This window comes from Haplochromis burtoni, unplaced genomic scaffold (assembly GCF_018398535.1).
Source record: "Haplochromis burtoni strain Fernald_Lab_line unplaced genomic scaffold, NCSU_Asbu1 Contig_203, whole genome shotgun sequence".
NCBI lineage: Eukaryota > Metazoa > Chordata > Actinopteri > Cichliformes > Cichlidae > Haplochromis > Haplochromis burtoni.
The window spans coordinates 375,528-389,026 of NW_024582564.1; the positions used below are offsets into that span (position 1 = coordinate 375,528).

At 41.9% G+C, this 13,499-nt stretch overlaps 1 protein-coding gene across 7 annotated transcripts in view; it reads left to right on the forward strand.

Annotated features, from left to right (window-relative positions):
- Positions 1–13,499, forward strand: part of myo6a (myosin VIa) — a 145,761-nt gene that overhangs the window by 9,567 nt on the left and 122,695 nt on the right. Inside the window, exon 1 of one of the 7 annotated variants that reach the window (XM_042226255.1) lies at positions 3,118–7,412. The exons of the other annotated variants lie outside the window; for them this stretch is intronic. The gene's annotated coding sequence lies outside the window, so the exon portion shown is untranslated. Of the gene's footprint in view, positions 1–3,117; positions 7,413–13,499 lie in introns of those variants that run through there. 7 annotated transcript variants of the gene reach the window in all.

Here is a 13,499-nt window from a genome sequence, read left to right on the forward strand (position 1 = left end):
TGTACCTCTGGTGCAAATTACTGACCTCTGTCATCATTTTAGGTGGGGGAACTTGCACAATCGGTGGCTGACTAAATACTTTTTTGCCCCACTGTATATATCATTTTTGGGCCTTTTTGTGGCTTTATTTTTGACAGGGACAGTGAAGCTTGACAGGAAAGTGGAGGAAAGAAAGAGGGGAAGACAAGTGGCAAAGGACTTGAACCCAGGCCGGCTGCTCTCAGCTGTGTGGTATATGGTCGTCTGCTCATTCCAGTGAGCTAACCCGACGTCCAGCTTGATGTTATCTTATCTGTAGCATGGACAAATTGACCTTCGTGAGTGAATTAGGTTGCTGATTTATCTGGGGCAGATCCTGGTTTCAGGAGAAAACAAGAGCTCTGCTAGTCTTTCATAGTCTAACATGGAGAAACTGTTAGCCACAATAAACTGAGTTTAATTAAAAACCTTGAGTTTGGGTTTAGGCACGCAGTCACCAGTGTACGTGATGTCGACTTTATGGGTTTTTTTGTTTGTTTTTTACATGATGTCAATTCTGAATATAACAATGACTCACAGTAAGCTAATAGCACACACAAGCTCCTGTGGCATGTTGAGATGACAGTAGCACACAAACCTGTAATTTTTTTATTCATATTTTACATTTTGTAAACCCATATTTAATACAAGTTGTTAATTTTTGGGTTGTTAACATAGAGAGTGAAGTACTGTTGGAAAATACTACAACTGGCTGTTGTTGGACTCACTGTGGCTGATTGGAAAATTTCGTCATTGTGGTTTGAAGGCCACTAAATATTTATTTCTGAGAGATCTGATTAATTTTGTGTTGACCAGCTGATCAATTATTCCACCAATAGTTCCAGTTGTAGCTGGGCAGAAGTGGCAGACTCAAAGTTCGGGGCCAGAGTCAAGCGGGGTCCCATGGTTCGGGCCCAGTTTAGTACTGGTAACGGCGTCACAGCCTTTATTCCTCTCTGTTTCCTGCTCGTTATATTTAGCCGATACGGGTGCACAGCCAGCTCTCCAATGGCCCTCCACACTTTGTTGCTATGAGATGTGTTATGTAACTGTACGTCGTCCACACTCAGGAAAAACCAGTTTTCAGGTGTTTTTTTTTTTCTTTCTTTCTTAATGTGAACACATATGAGTATGTGTGTTTATGTTCCAGGATGCTCTTGGCTAAATAAGCTGATGCAGCTCTTGTCTTTTGGTCCTCGTTGTCTCAGAGTCTCTGTGGAGCCGGGCACTTCCTGTCCTTTATTTTTTAAAATGTGAGTCGTTTGCCTGATATCACCGTCTGTCAGCCCCATTCAATAATCTGCAGCCAGGAAGTGACAGCATGGAGGAAAGGACTGCCGTACAGGTCATAGAAGTGTTTCAGAGTGACAGGAAGCACACTCAAGAGTCACTTTGAGTATTTTATCTGTTGGGACAATTTCTGGAAGTCAAAGAGTGCTCCAGTCGTGGGTTTCATGACTACAGAGACTTCCATGATAAGATACTGCTATCGACATTTTGAGTCGGGCTGCAGTTTCCATGTTTATGTTGTTCTTAATTAGGATTTAAAACAATAAAAAAAAGTTTTTAGCAGGTTTGGTGAACTAAAGGCAACTAAGACTACTAGAACAGCTACCCTGAGGTACCCCTGAGCAAAGTACCATCTCATTGAGCTTAGGATAGATCAAGGGTAGTTAAAACAAGGCCAAATGCAGTGAATCATTTGAGGTAAGTCACTTATCAGTTAGAATCCAGATGGCCTTCTTTTAACATGTGGACTAAACTACCCTGACATCACGTTTTGGATTGTGGACATTTGTGGAAAGTTGATTCTGTTTATCTGGAAATAACATTTTTACTGGAAGAAACATTTAGTCACTTGTCCAGGTGACTTCAGCCTAGTTTGGCGTTTGGCCATGGCCATCTTCTTAGAGCCAAAAATGATAATAGAGGGTTGGATTTGATGGATGCTGCTAATCTATTTGGTAACATCCAAAAAGTTGATTTTGTTCATCTGGACGAAGCGTTTTCAGTGGGAGAAATGTTTCATCATCCAAGTGACTTCTTCAGTCTCAGCTGATTGCAGGTTTCCACAACCTTATAAAGAGTACACTTGCACAATGACTATGATAGCCTGCTGATCAGTGGTTGCTGATCAGTGGTTGTTGATCAGTGCGGATTGGCTTTAGTATTTTCAGGGCTGTCACTGCTCAGAGCGAGTCGGCTCTTTGACTAATGTACCACCTTTTAGCTTCTTGTGACACTTTTTATTGGGGTTAGACTTCAACTTGAGGAGGATGACTCCTGTCAATCTTTAATCTGGATTACAAAATGTTCATAAAAGATCAGCACTTCAGAAAGCCCAGACGTCGGCTGAAATTGCAAAGAAGCAGCGTCCGAGCAGGTCATGCAAGGGACAGATATGCTCTTTGAGACCAACTGTAATGTTTCTGAATTTTAAAAATAGGATAACAGAGTATTCCTGATATTCCTGAACATTTTTGGATGGTTGAATTTGCTAATTTAAGATATTTTTACTGAGGAAGAGGATTTACTTCTTGAACAATAAAGTTCACTGCCTGAGCGTGCTGTACTACAGCAGCAGTCTATTAGGGGTGTGTCTCTAATTTATGTCACAGTGTAGAGGCAGAGCACAGGATCAGATAAAAGTACTGTATGTGAACCAATACAAATACTAGTTTTTATTCTCTAAACTGAATAGTTTGTGTGTGTGTGTATCACCACCTTTGTGAGGACAAGTTTCAGTTTAATTGTCTCTAGTCAGGACCTTTCTGCAGACTGAAGACCACTTCAAGGGATTGTCTCACACCTTGTTTTAAGGTTTGATTTGAGATTAAGAAGTGCAAAGTTTAGGCGTGCGTGCGGGGTTACCAACTTTGTGAGGACCTGGTTCAGTTTTAATCCACTGCAGTAAGGACTATTTCAAAAGACTGTTTCAGACTGTTTAAATGTTTGATTTGGTTTAAGAAATGTAAACTGCAGAAATACAAACCTCTGTGTGTGTGTGTGTGTGTGTGTGTGTGTGTGGTGTGTGTGTGTGTGTGTTGTGTGTGTGTGTGTGTGTGTGTGTGTGTGTGTGTGTGTGTGTGTGTGTGTGTGTGTGTGTGTGTGTGTGTGTGTGTCAGGGAAGGTCACGTTACTTTCTAAAAGGACTCACCTGCTGACACGCCCTTTTCAGACCAATGTTTCTTGTGGGTGCGGCTGCAGCCGGTGAACTGCTTCAAAGAATGCTGGGTAACTTTCATGTGTGACTTTTTAAATAAACAAAACTTAGCACAAGAAGAAAGTTTAGATCACATCCGGATTGGTTTGATCAGTTAGTGCGAGATAGCTTTGGTGTTTGACTTAGGCAGCAGAAAGTGGAAAGATGGCTGTGCACGAATGATTGTTTGGTTTCCTTTTAACCACTGAATAATAGAAAAATCAGCGAAGGTCTTTCACCTGATTAGCTGATTTAACCTCGGCTACTTCAGGCTCAAAGTTTTGTACATCTTTGAGCCCTCATACCTGTGTTACCCACATTAAATTAAATATTGCCAATACCAAATAAATATTGCACACAGTCCAAAGACAGAACTGTTTTTTGTTTAGCTTTTTCAATGAGCATCAGTGTCATTAATTATGTTGTGGTCTCAATTGCAAAATTGCACCAATTTAAGTCTCTGATGTACAGGAAGAGGTCATATCACCATCAGGTGTAGGTGACTGATTTGACTACGTTATAGTATATTTTCTGAGACCCTCTGTGGGGGGGACAAAAGGATTGATTGCCCAAAGAGACTAAAAATCAGTTCAATAACCATTTAAAAACTCCTTTAGTGATACTATTACACAGAAGCAATGCACGACAGGTTTTCAAAGTTGCCAGAAGTGGGTCATTTAGATATCCCTGGGAAGGACACTGAAAATCAGAGAGTGTATGTGTGTGTGAATGGGAGACAAAAGCACTAAGACATAGATCAACAGTGAATGAGTGTGAAAGTGCTTTGAGCATCTAATTGTTTTTAGACTAACAATGATCTAATCCTTGTTATGTGAAACAGACTATCCTGCATCACATTAATCTATGAGCTAAGTTAAGACTGGTCTAACCCCACAGACCAGTCTAAACTATCTCTGTAAAACTGCTCCCAGGCTTTGTTGCTCTTACTAATCAGCAGCCTTAAAAATACATAAGAAGATGTGAGTGAGCTGATAATCTTGCATCACGTCCTCAGAAGCGATGTCGTGCTGCAGTTTTATGGAGGAGGAAATGTGATGCTCGTTAGCAGAAAACCCTCATGGCTGCCCGTAAAGACACCCCGACGAAGGCCGTTATCAGCTGTGCAAAGTTCAGGGGCGCTGTGAGAGGGCGAAACGCGGCATCATTTTCTGCACAGTTAGAGAGCAGCCCGAGCCCATCAGCTGGTGTTAATCATCTCCCAGAGAGGAAAATGGCAACAGGACGAGCTGAAAAAGTTAGTAATCAGGAGCCCTTACTTCATGGCATGGAGAAAACGGCGTGTAGGAATAACCATAATCTAATGTTCGCTTGAATCGCTTTCACAATTCTGCCAGCCTAAAAATATACACATATTGTCTATTATGGTGGCTTATGCTGATTAACCTTTGTCCATGTCCATATAAGCCGGTGGGTCAGACTTTTACTGGCCCACATAAAACTCAGTTTAATTAATAAAAGTACTGCTACCTATAAGAAAGTATTTATTATGGAGACTTGAGTTTCTGAGTTTATATTAAAAACCTAACTCTATTGGAGTAAATGCTGAGCCATACTGTTTAGCAGTCTCTAGGTGATCGGGGCTTTTATGTTAAAGACTCTCACAGCCCTGCTTATTTCATAGTACGGAGCTCTGCTGCTGATGTCTAAAAGCTGTTTGGATTGTTTTTTTATCACGACTCTTTAAACGGTGCAACTGGATAATTAGCAGTAGTTTCCCTTCATTGCTGGTCGATGGGGCAGCAGTCTAAACAGACCTCCCTCTCCTCAGCCTCCACCTCCAGCTCTTCTGTGGTGTAGGTGTTCCCAAACCAGCTGAGAGACATAATCTCTCCAGCATGTCCAGCATCTCCTCCCAGTTGGGGATGGATGAAACGCCTCACAGAGGACACGTCCAGGAGTCGTCCTGTTCAGAGCTGATGCAGATTCATGACTGTACGCTTCCTGTAACTACCCACAGCTCATGGGCGAGGGTGGGGACGTAGATGGGCTGCTAAATCAACAGTTTCACCTTGACTCTCAGCTTTCTCTTTACCACAGTATACAAGGTCAAATGAAGCTAAACAATGGCTGTTCAACTTTATGTGCACACTGCCATAATATTTGCTTCATATGTGGTTCACTGTGTTTTGAAGAATACCTCACAGGGAATGTTATTGGCTCTTCTGTAGGAAAGGTTTTCATTTTGGCTGTTTGTATCCTCAGATTTCCAGCATCTTCCCTGGAAGTTTCAAATAAAGAATCTATCATGGTGTAGTTGTATCTCCTCCCCTCTGTTGTTGTCAGTCTGCCCTCGGGGGGTTCTCTGAATTCATCGCAGGCTCTGCGCTCACCACGTGACCTGGCCGAGCGGTCCTGAAAGCGAGCTCTCAGTGAGCAACGACGCAGATCCAACAATCAGCTGTTTGTCGGCTCGGCGCAGAGTGGGTCGGCACACATACGACCGCAGGTCGATTCGAACAGTGCTTCCTCTGCTGCCGTGAAGAGCGGCGTCCTCAGAGCCACAGCTGCTGCAGCGCGAGCTCAGCCACTCATTTCTGACCACTCCACCGAATAAAAGACCGACTTTAACGCTACTGTAAGGTGGCTTACGACACACTATGTGCAGATGTTTCAGAGCATGGTTTTTAGATTGATCTTTAAATGTATTCATTGTTCTCTTTATTTGTGAGGGAGGGACTGAGAAAGCATTTTTGATTTTACACTTCAAATCATGTAACGCTAAACCCGACTTCTCCAAAACTGAGATTAAAAATCGAGAAACCAGCCCCAAATAGCCAGCGTACAGCCTCCAGTGCAGCATAAACCTAAAGCATCTCCTTCATGTGTGGGTGTGTGAGCTTGGTTAGCGAGCTTTATTTACCTGCCGGGACACTACTGCACGGCTCGGGTGGAGCTCCTGCTACACCTGTGTGACCAATGAATCATTGCTGGGGTGAGGAGAGAGATCTTTCACACAGTAAATGAATTTTCTTAATTTCTAGGAGTCGAGGCCTTTCGTTGCCAGCCAAAAGATATACTCTCTCGAGGGTGTCATGGCAGGGGCTTTGGTCTGGTTGAAGAGGCCACTTTGGGGTGGCACCTTAGGGAGGCATCCCGGTCAGATGCTTAAACCACTTCTTCGGTTGGGTGCTTTCTGAGCCCCTCCTGAGTGAATGGGCTCCTCACTCAATGTTTTATAACATTTTATCCACAGCAAAATGTCTTCTTACCAAAGAAACAACAGAAGTGGTCACAGATGATCACAAGTAAACCTTCCCATCAGTTGGGTTGGGCGATTGGACCAACTACATCAGTGGGTTTTCTTTAAACTTTATTTTGCTAATGACTTTGCCTCGTGAGAGTTAAAAAAAAACAGACACATCCAGGAATGCAGAGCAGAGATCGCCAGCTGTGCTCTAAAGGTGCCCTCACACCCAGTTTGGCCCCTGGCATTGTCGAGTGTTCAGCCTTTGGGGTCTGTAACACAGCGCAGCTCTGATTTGTTGCTAATGTGGCTGCATAAAGCTGAAACGAACCAGAAGCACAAATACCACAAAGGCGCACGTCTCAATAGGGCAAAGAAAACAGTCTGTGGACTAAAAATACCTCCTGCTATGATGTGACTCAGGTCTCACAACGAGGCTCGGCTGACAGACCTAATCAAACGCTTTTTGCATCACAGGGGAAACCAAAAAAATCTACTTCAGCTCCACTCAACCACGCTCGTCTGCTTCAAAGCAGCTGCACACTGGAAAGAGAAGTTTTCACAACCTTTATTTACGCCCCAATGATTCAGACACCCCTACTGCCACCAGTATAGTCCAACATCCTCTTTGGTGCCCACATTGAAACCGGTGGCATGGTGGTAACTCCACCCTTTACTTTGTCCTGCATCAGGATGTTTTTCCAGTTATTTAACCACGAAGAGCTGGTCTGTTGTTTGACATCATATCGCGTTCTCCCGCTTTTATTCATTATTCAGATGAGCAAACAACTGGCTGCTCTTTTACCATCGGCATGTTTGAATATGCAAACTCTGAAAGATGTTCAGCTTGTAAGCAAATACTGAACCACTTTGTTGTGGAAGTTGAAAGGCCGAGGAGCAGGTGTGTTAGCCTCCTCACTGGAGACTGGAATAAAGGGAAACGACGCTTCTTTGATCAAATGAGGTGATTCGGACGTATTTAATAATGTGGGTATAAAGTTTCCGACCTTGGAAACAGTAACCTCAAACTACTAAGTCACTGCACTTCTTCGAAATAGCCGTGGGACGTTTATGTTTGTTATGCTAAAATAATGGTCAGGACGTCATGGTGGTAAAATCCATTTTTCTGAGCGTGTGTTTAAACATTAAAGAGCACCTTTTGTTTTTGGTAAATATAGCATCCATAAATGATAAGTATTTTCCATAACAGGCATTAATGTAATGTAGTGGTAATCATTCATATGCTGATGGTGGCTTCTGTTAGTCATGGAGCTGCTAATGGGCTCGTCTGCTGATGTTTAAGGATGTTTTGCTTTTTAATTCATGTTTCTATAATAAATTTAAAAAAAATATCTCAGTGTGAACCAAACTGTAGATGTAACAGTGTTTCTATATTTCTGATTATTTTTGTGCTGGCTCTCTTTTCTTCCTTCACCTCTCAGATATATGATCTTGTCTTTGGTGGTATTAATATCAGCTTCACTGGGACTGAGGCTTGTGCTTGTGACAGCATATTTTTTGTCTGAATAAATTCCTCATCGTGTGATTGAAATTTTTTGCTAGCTTTCCGGGTTTCCTTTAACTTCTAGGTGAAAATAATTGTTGCGACTGTGTGCGGGAATTCCTGGGTTAAAGCAGTGTTTGTGTGTAATAATGATCATTCAGTTCAAGATGTTTGCCTGGATTTACGGAAAAACAGACTGTATATAATAGATGGACATTGCCACTGTGCTTGCACACTCACAGACGGTATAAGACATGGAGGAAAAGGCTTCAGGTGTGAGAAACTTGTTTTGTTTGATCTGTGAATCGTGGTCATACTGTGGTTTTGTTTTTTTTTTAAAACAGGATTATCCGGCGTGTACTCACTGGCTGACTTGTGATTGACAGAACATTAGCCGGTGAGCGTGCCGCGCTCTCTATCCTCCTTTCTGACTGGAATAAGGACCGTCATTTGCAAAATGAGCTTTACATTTTATTAATCAGGGGAGTCACACATGAGCTGACACATTAATAGAGCAGAGGGCCGTGTTCTGATACACTGCTGCAGGCAGTGGAGCTTCCCCGGCTCGTCCTTTCACGCTTTGCTTCTCAGACCTGGGAAATACTTGAATTGCATATATGCAACTTATGTGAACAATTATGCACCACACTAATGACGCAACAAGTTCACTGTGTGAAACATGATAGAATACATTTGAACAATATGAATGAAAACTAAACATTAATTTATTGTTATTCTGTTTTTAAGCATATTTAATAACTTTGGTTTATATTTTATTACCGTGTTTATTATAAAATGTTATAAAAAGTAGGAAAGGTTATTTTTACTCTGATTTCAGGCGTATCTGTCATGATGCGACCTCGGTGTGTCCCATTTATTTTTAGGATGCTCATCGTGCAGCAGCGTTGAAGTGGCCGGTTTCTAATATTTCAGTTTCATTATTTGCACTTAGGTGAAAACTCGTCCAGCGAGTTGCTTTAAATACACTTCCCTGTATTTCCCTGTTTTCCTTTCTTTCTTCTTCTTATTCAAAGTTTTCACTCTAAGCAGCTTTTTATTATGATGGTCTGATGTGAACAATCAGCAGTCCTTCACCTCTCAGCTGCATCTTTAATGTTTCGTCTGAATGACTCTGTTAATGGAAATCCTGCTCCAGAGGATGCTGACAGCTGGAGACGGGTTAGCTAAGGAGCTACACTTCCATGCAGGATTTTAATATTTAGGGCAGCAGCTGGAAATAGCTTCAGCCCTTTTAGCCCCAAAAACATTAATGTGATGGTGAGCGCTGCAGTCGAGGCTCAGCTCTGCTGCTGGCCGGCTGTCGCTGGTACTTTGTGGTTTTCTTAATTAGCTGCTTCAGACGGGAGGGATCAGTCGTCCCCGCAGCTTTGTGAGCTCCGTGGTGAAAGCAACAATTATCGAGTGCGACGTTCAGAGTCTAAAATTAGCTGCAGAGTCAGTTTAATGTTAATGTAGTCAGCAGTAAGGCTCGTTTCTCCAAGGGCTTACCGTTGGAAATAAAGTTGATCAACAGCAGGTTTGATCACCTTTTCAGCTGTGATGGGTAAACGTTGTGCCTTTGTTTACGTTGGAAAAACTACACATCCCAGCTGCATGCTGGGATGACAAATAGATCATTGTGATTTTTTTATTTTTTTTTTAAATGATTTGTAATCTTTTTCGTGACAAAAATTTGCAGATTTCAGCAAAGATTTTATACATTTAAAAGTAGCTAGGTGTGGACAAAAACATTTTAGTTAGTTGTAGTTTTTCAGTTTTTATTTCAGCTATCTGAAATGATATTTGCCAGTGACAAATATAATGTAATATAGTGTGAAATAACAATTAAAAAGACAGAAACAAGACTGAACTAAAAAACCAAAACTCCAGACAAAATTAAAACTGCAGTCCAATCAGTTTCCACAGACTTGTTGGACTGTTGTTGGCTGTCGCTCTAAGAAGCTTCACATCACTTCCTGGGTGGCATTGATGAGCACCCGCGAATTAAATCATGTTGCTATATGTTGATCTGATTAAATCTGGAACTTGTTAGAGTCCTGGGATTGGAGAAAACTCTGGGGGAAGTGCAGACTGACTGTCCTGAGGCAGGTTTTAGTGGCAGTATTGGTATGCTTGACACGTTTGTGTCATTTTGCAGGGAAAAAAACTGAAGTGAGATAACTTTATTGGATAAAAACATGTATGGATTTGCTTTTGCAATACTCAGCATATCGCAGAATGTTTAAATTGCATTGATGTTGTATTGTGAATGAAGTATTGTGCTAATATTGTATCGCGGGGTGTCTGGCGAGTCCCACCTCTGTAAAGTACAGCAGCTGTGAATGGCACAAAGCATGCCTGACATGCCTCTTTGGTAAAAATGGCTGACTTGTTGGGCAGAGCTTCTTTGTTGCAATTTTGTTGGCGGTGCTATGGAGCGTTTTCAGGTACAGGAACCATAAAATATATAAATTGTTACCACTTCTTAAAAATATGAAACTTTAATAACAGCTTCCAGCTTCACCAGATTAATGCTTGAGCTTTAGAGTGCTAGTTATTGTTATTATTATTATTATTTTTGTTATTAATACTATAGAAAACTTCCCAGGGTGCAGGGAGACAAACACAGCTCAGTCCCACTAAGTGGAACGATCACTCTTTGATCTTTCAGCAGTTTTTATTGCAGTAGCTCAGCTGAGTTAAAGGTGATTACATCACATCCTGTGAGCTGCAGGAGATGTTTGCTGTGTCTCTGATGGTCTGTGCAGGCTGCGCTGACCCGCTGTAGCAGGTTTGATCTTGTCTTTGTGTGACCCGCCGTGTGTGCGATTGCTCTGGAGGAATGCAGACAGTGTTAGACTCATAATGGAAAATTATCATATCGATTAGAGGCCGAGGTTCAAAGCCAAAGTGCCCTGCAGCAGCGCAGCAGCAGTATACAGGAATGAATGAGTGAAGGCTCCCTGTGGGAGTTTTGAATGCCTTCATTAACCTGCTGTGAGACGCTGTGGCAGACTGAACCTCTGCTGTATAGTCCTGAGGTTCCTGTACACTTTGTGCTGCTGTCAGTCACTTGGTGTTTGAGGCTTCTACACTGTAGATGTGTGAATGGTGACTGGCAGCTAGTGCTGGACTGGAACAATATATATATAAATACATAACTATATATATCTATATATCACTATAAAGTTTTTTTTAAAGCTTTTATAGACCAAATAATTTCAGAAAGTTACAGTTTATATTACAGTGTGCTTATTAAATAGGTTACATTGTTTTAGCCTGTTGTCGAGTGTAGTTATGCGTTTCCATTTATATAACATCAGCAGACATTTATCTGAACTTTAACAAGTGCTTTATTTGTAATACTTTGGGTATATTTTATTATTTTTAAGTACTTCATCAATATAAGATTATCTTATTTTTAATAAAGTTGTTGTGTTTCAGATATTAAAGGTTAAAATAAAATAATATAATAAAATACAATTGTAGCATCTGGACACTTTAGATCAGTCTGAGAAATGAACTTTATTTTTGATTCTTAGTTTAAATAATATATTTGACCTTTTTAGAACTGAACGTCCGAATCAGTTACCGGTAGTTCAAAGCTGTGCCATCAGGAAGTCGGTTTGGATGACCTCATAGTTTTGTCCTTTTTTTTTTTTTTTAATGAACTTCCTGGTCATCAGTCATCCATTTGTAAGTGCAGCTTCCTTCTCAGCTGCAGGATTAAATGTCCTGATCGAGGAGTTTTTGGACGCAGAGTCGTGGGTGAGGTCATATCTGTAGATCACTACCTTCGCCCTCATTGGCCAGCAGAAGGAGTCGGCGAGCGTCCGTCTGTCCATTTCTCCGGGCCATCGGCTCCAGCTGTTTGCTCAGCAGCACTTCAGGCAAACGTCTTTACTTGGTTTATACTTTTACAGTTTGACTAATTAATTCGACCTGGGAAACGAAAGTGTGGTTAATTAAAACATCTTTGCCTTTGGCTTTGAAACCAAGCTGCCAGTTTGGCTTTTATTTTAAAAGTTTAATTTAAACTTGGAGCAGTTTACACAAGGACAGCACACCTGAAACTGCCTTCCCTCTAAAAGTAGTTGAAGTTAACACCCAAACCCTTAATCTGCTGGCTCTGCTGTGCCTCGGGGCTCATGTTTGGACTCGTGCATGTGTTACTTTAAAGGTGTCTCTTCACTCACAAAGCGCTTCAACAGGCTTTGATGAGCATGCTGAATGAGCCGTGCCTTATATCAAATACAGCACAGCGATTACTCACTGCAGTCATTAACTTCCACTTCATTTTGATGCCAGATGCTACGACCGACTACCCCCCGCCCGCCTCTCTCTCGGGATAGTTTCATAATGGCTAACGGCCGTGCTCGAACTTCTCTCCACTGCAAACAAGCCAGAGAACCCACATTTCAGTTTGCCAGTACGTGATGTCACCTCATTGAAAGTGAACAAGAGGCCTGAAACGCATACCCATGAATCCTTCCTCCGGCTGCTGCAAACAGAGGAATTAGCATTAAGTGAAGTGCACACTGTGACCTAGAGTCCCAGCTGATAACTACCCTTTTTTTCTCTCCAGTGACAACAATAATAATACTGCACACGTACAAAGTCACAGTTTGACCCTGTGACCTCGTATTTGAGCGTGCAGCTTGGGAGCGTGCATGCGGTGTGATCGGGTTTGCTTCTGCTTATGTAAATGTCCATCACAGTGAACACCTGAGGGGATCACACCTGTTGGTCTCCAATTACAGCAGCGTCCAGGCTGCTCTGATAAAAGGGGCTCATTGTACTGGGATTGTGATGGTTTAATATCCCTAATTAGTTTTGATGGGCTCTTAGTGCAGCACTCAGACAGTGCGGGGTAATTATTTTAAGTTCCCAGAGAAAAGCCTGCTGCTGTTTGGCATGAAGCCACCGTGTGTGCAGGGAGCTGCTGGGTGACTGTCGCAGCTGTGTGGATGGAAACGAGCTGGCTCAGAGTCTCGCTTCTTATTGGCTGCTCACACCGCCCGTCTCCTCTTTTTTTCTTAGCGAGGTCACGATGCTCCTCGATGGTTTTTCTTAGGCTTTGGGATGATGCTTAGTCATCTTCCAGTGAAACACAAGCTTTCACTTTAGAGCTTTCAAAGTTGTCTCCGTGTTCCCACGGCAGGATGTTCACTGATTTAGGAAGCAGATTTGTCATGTCCTTTTAAGAGTTTCTAACTTTGTGAGACACTAACATTACTATTCTTATTATGATTCTTTGGCAGTTTTTATAATCTGATTTATTATAAAAACTTGCACAGAAATGTCACTTCAAAGGGACAAACAGACTTTTAAGATCAGTGTTATGTGTTTTTTTTCTTTGCTCTACTACACAAAGGTCAGTCATTGTCTTCAGCCAACCACTTTTACCACTAATGTGGTGTGTCGTTTAGAGACAGTGTCACGGATTTAAAAGCTGAAGATGTTAGCATTTCATTGCGAGGACAAGGATGGGACAGAATTGGAAATGAGTCCATCAGGTACAGCTGAGGCTGAGATGATGTGGACATGTGGGACAAAGGTCAGAGATGATT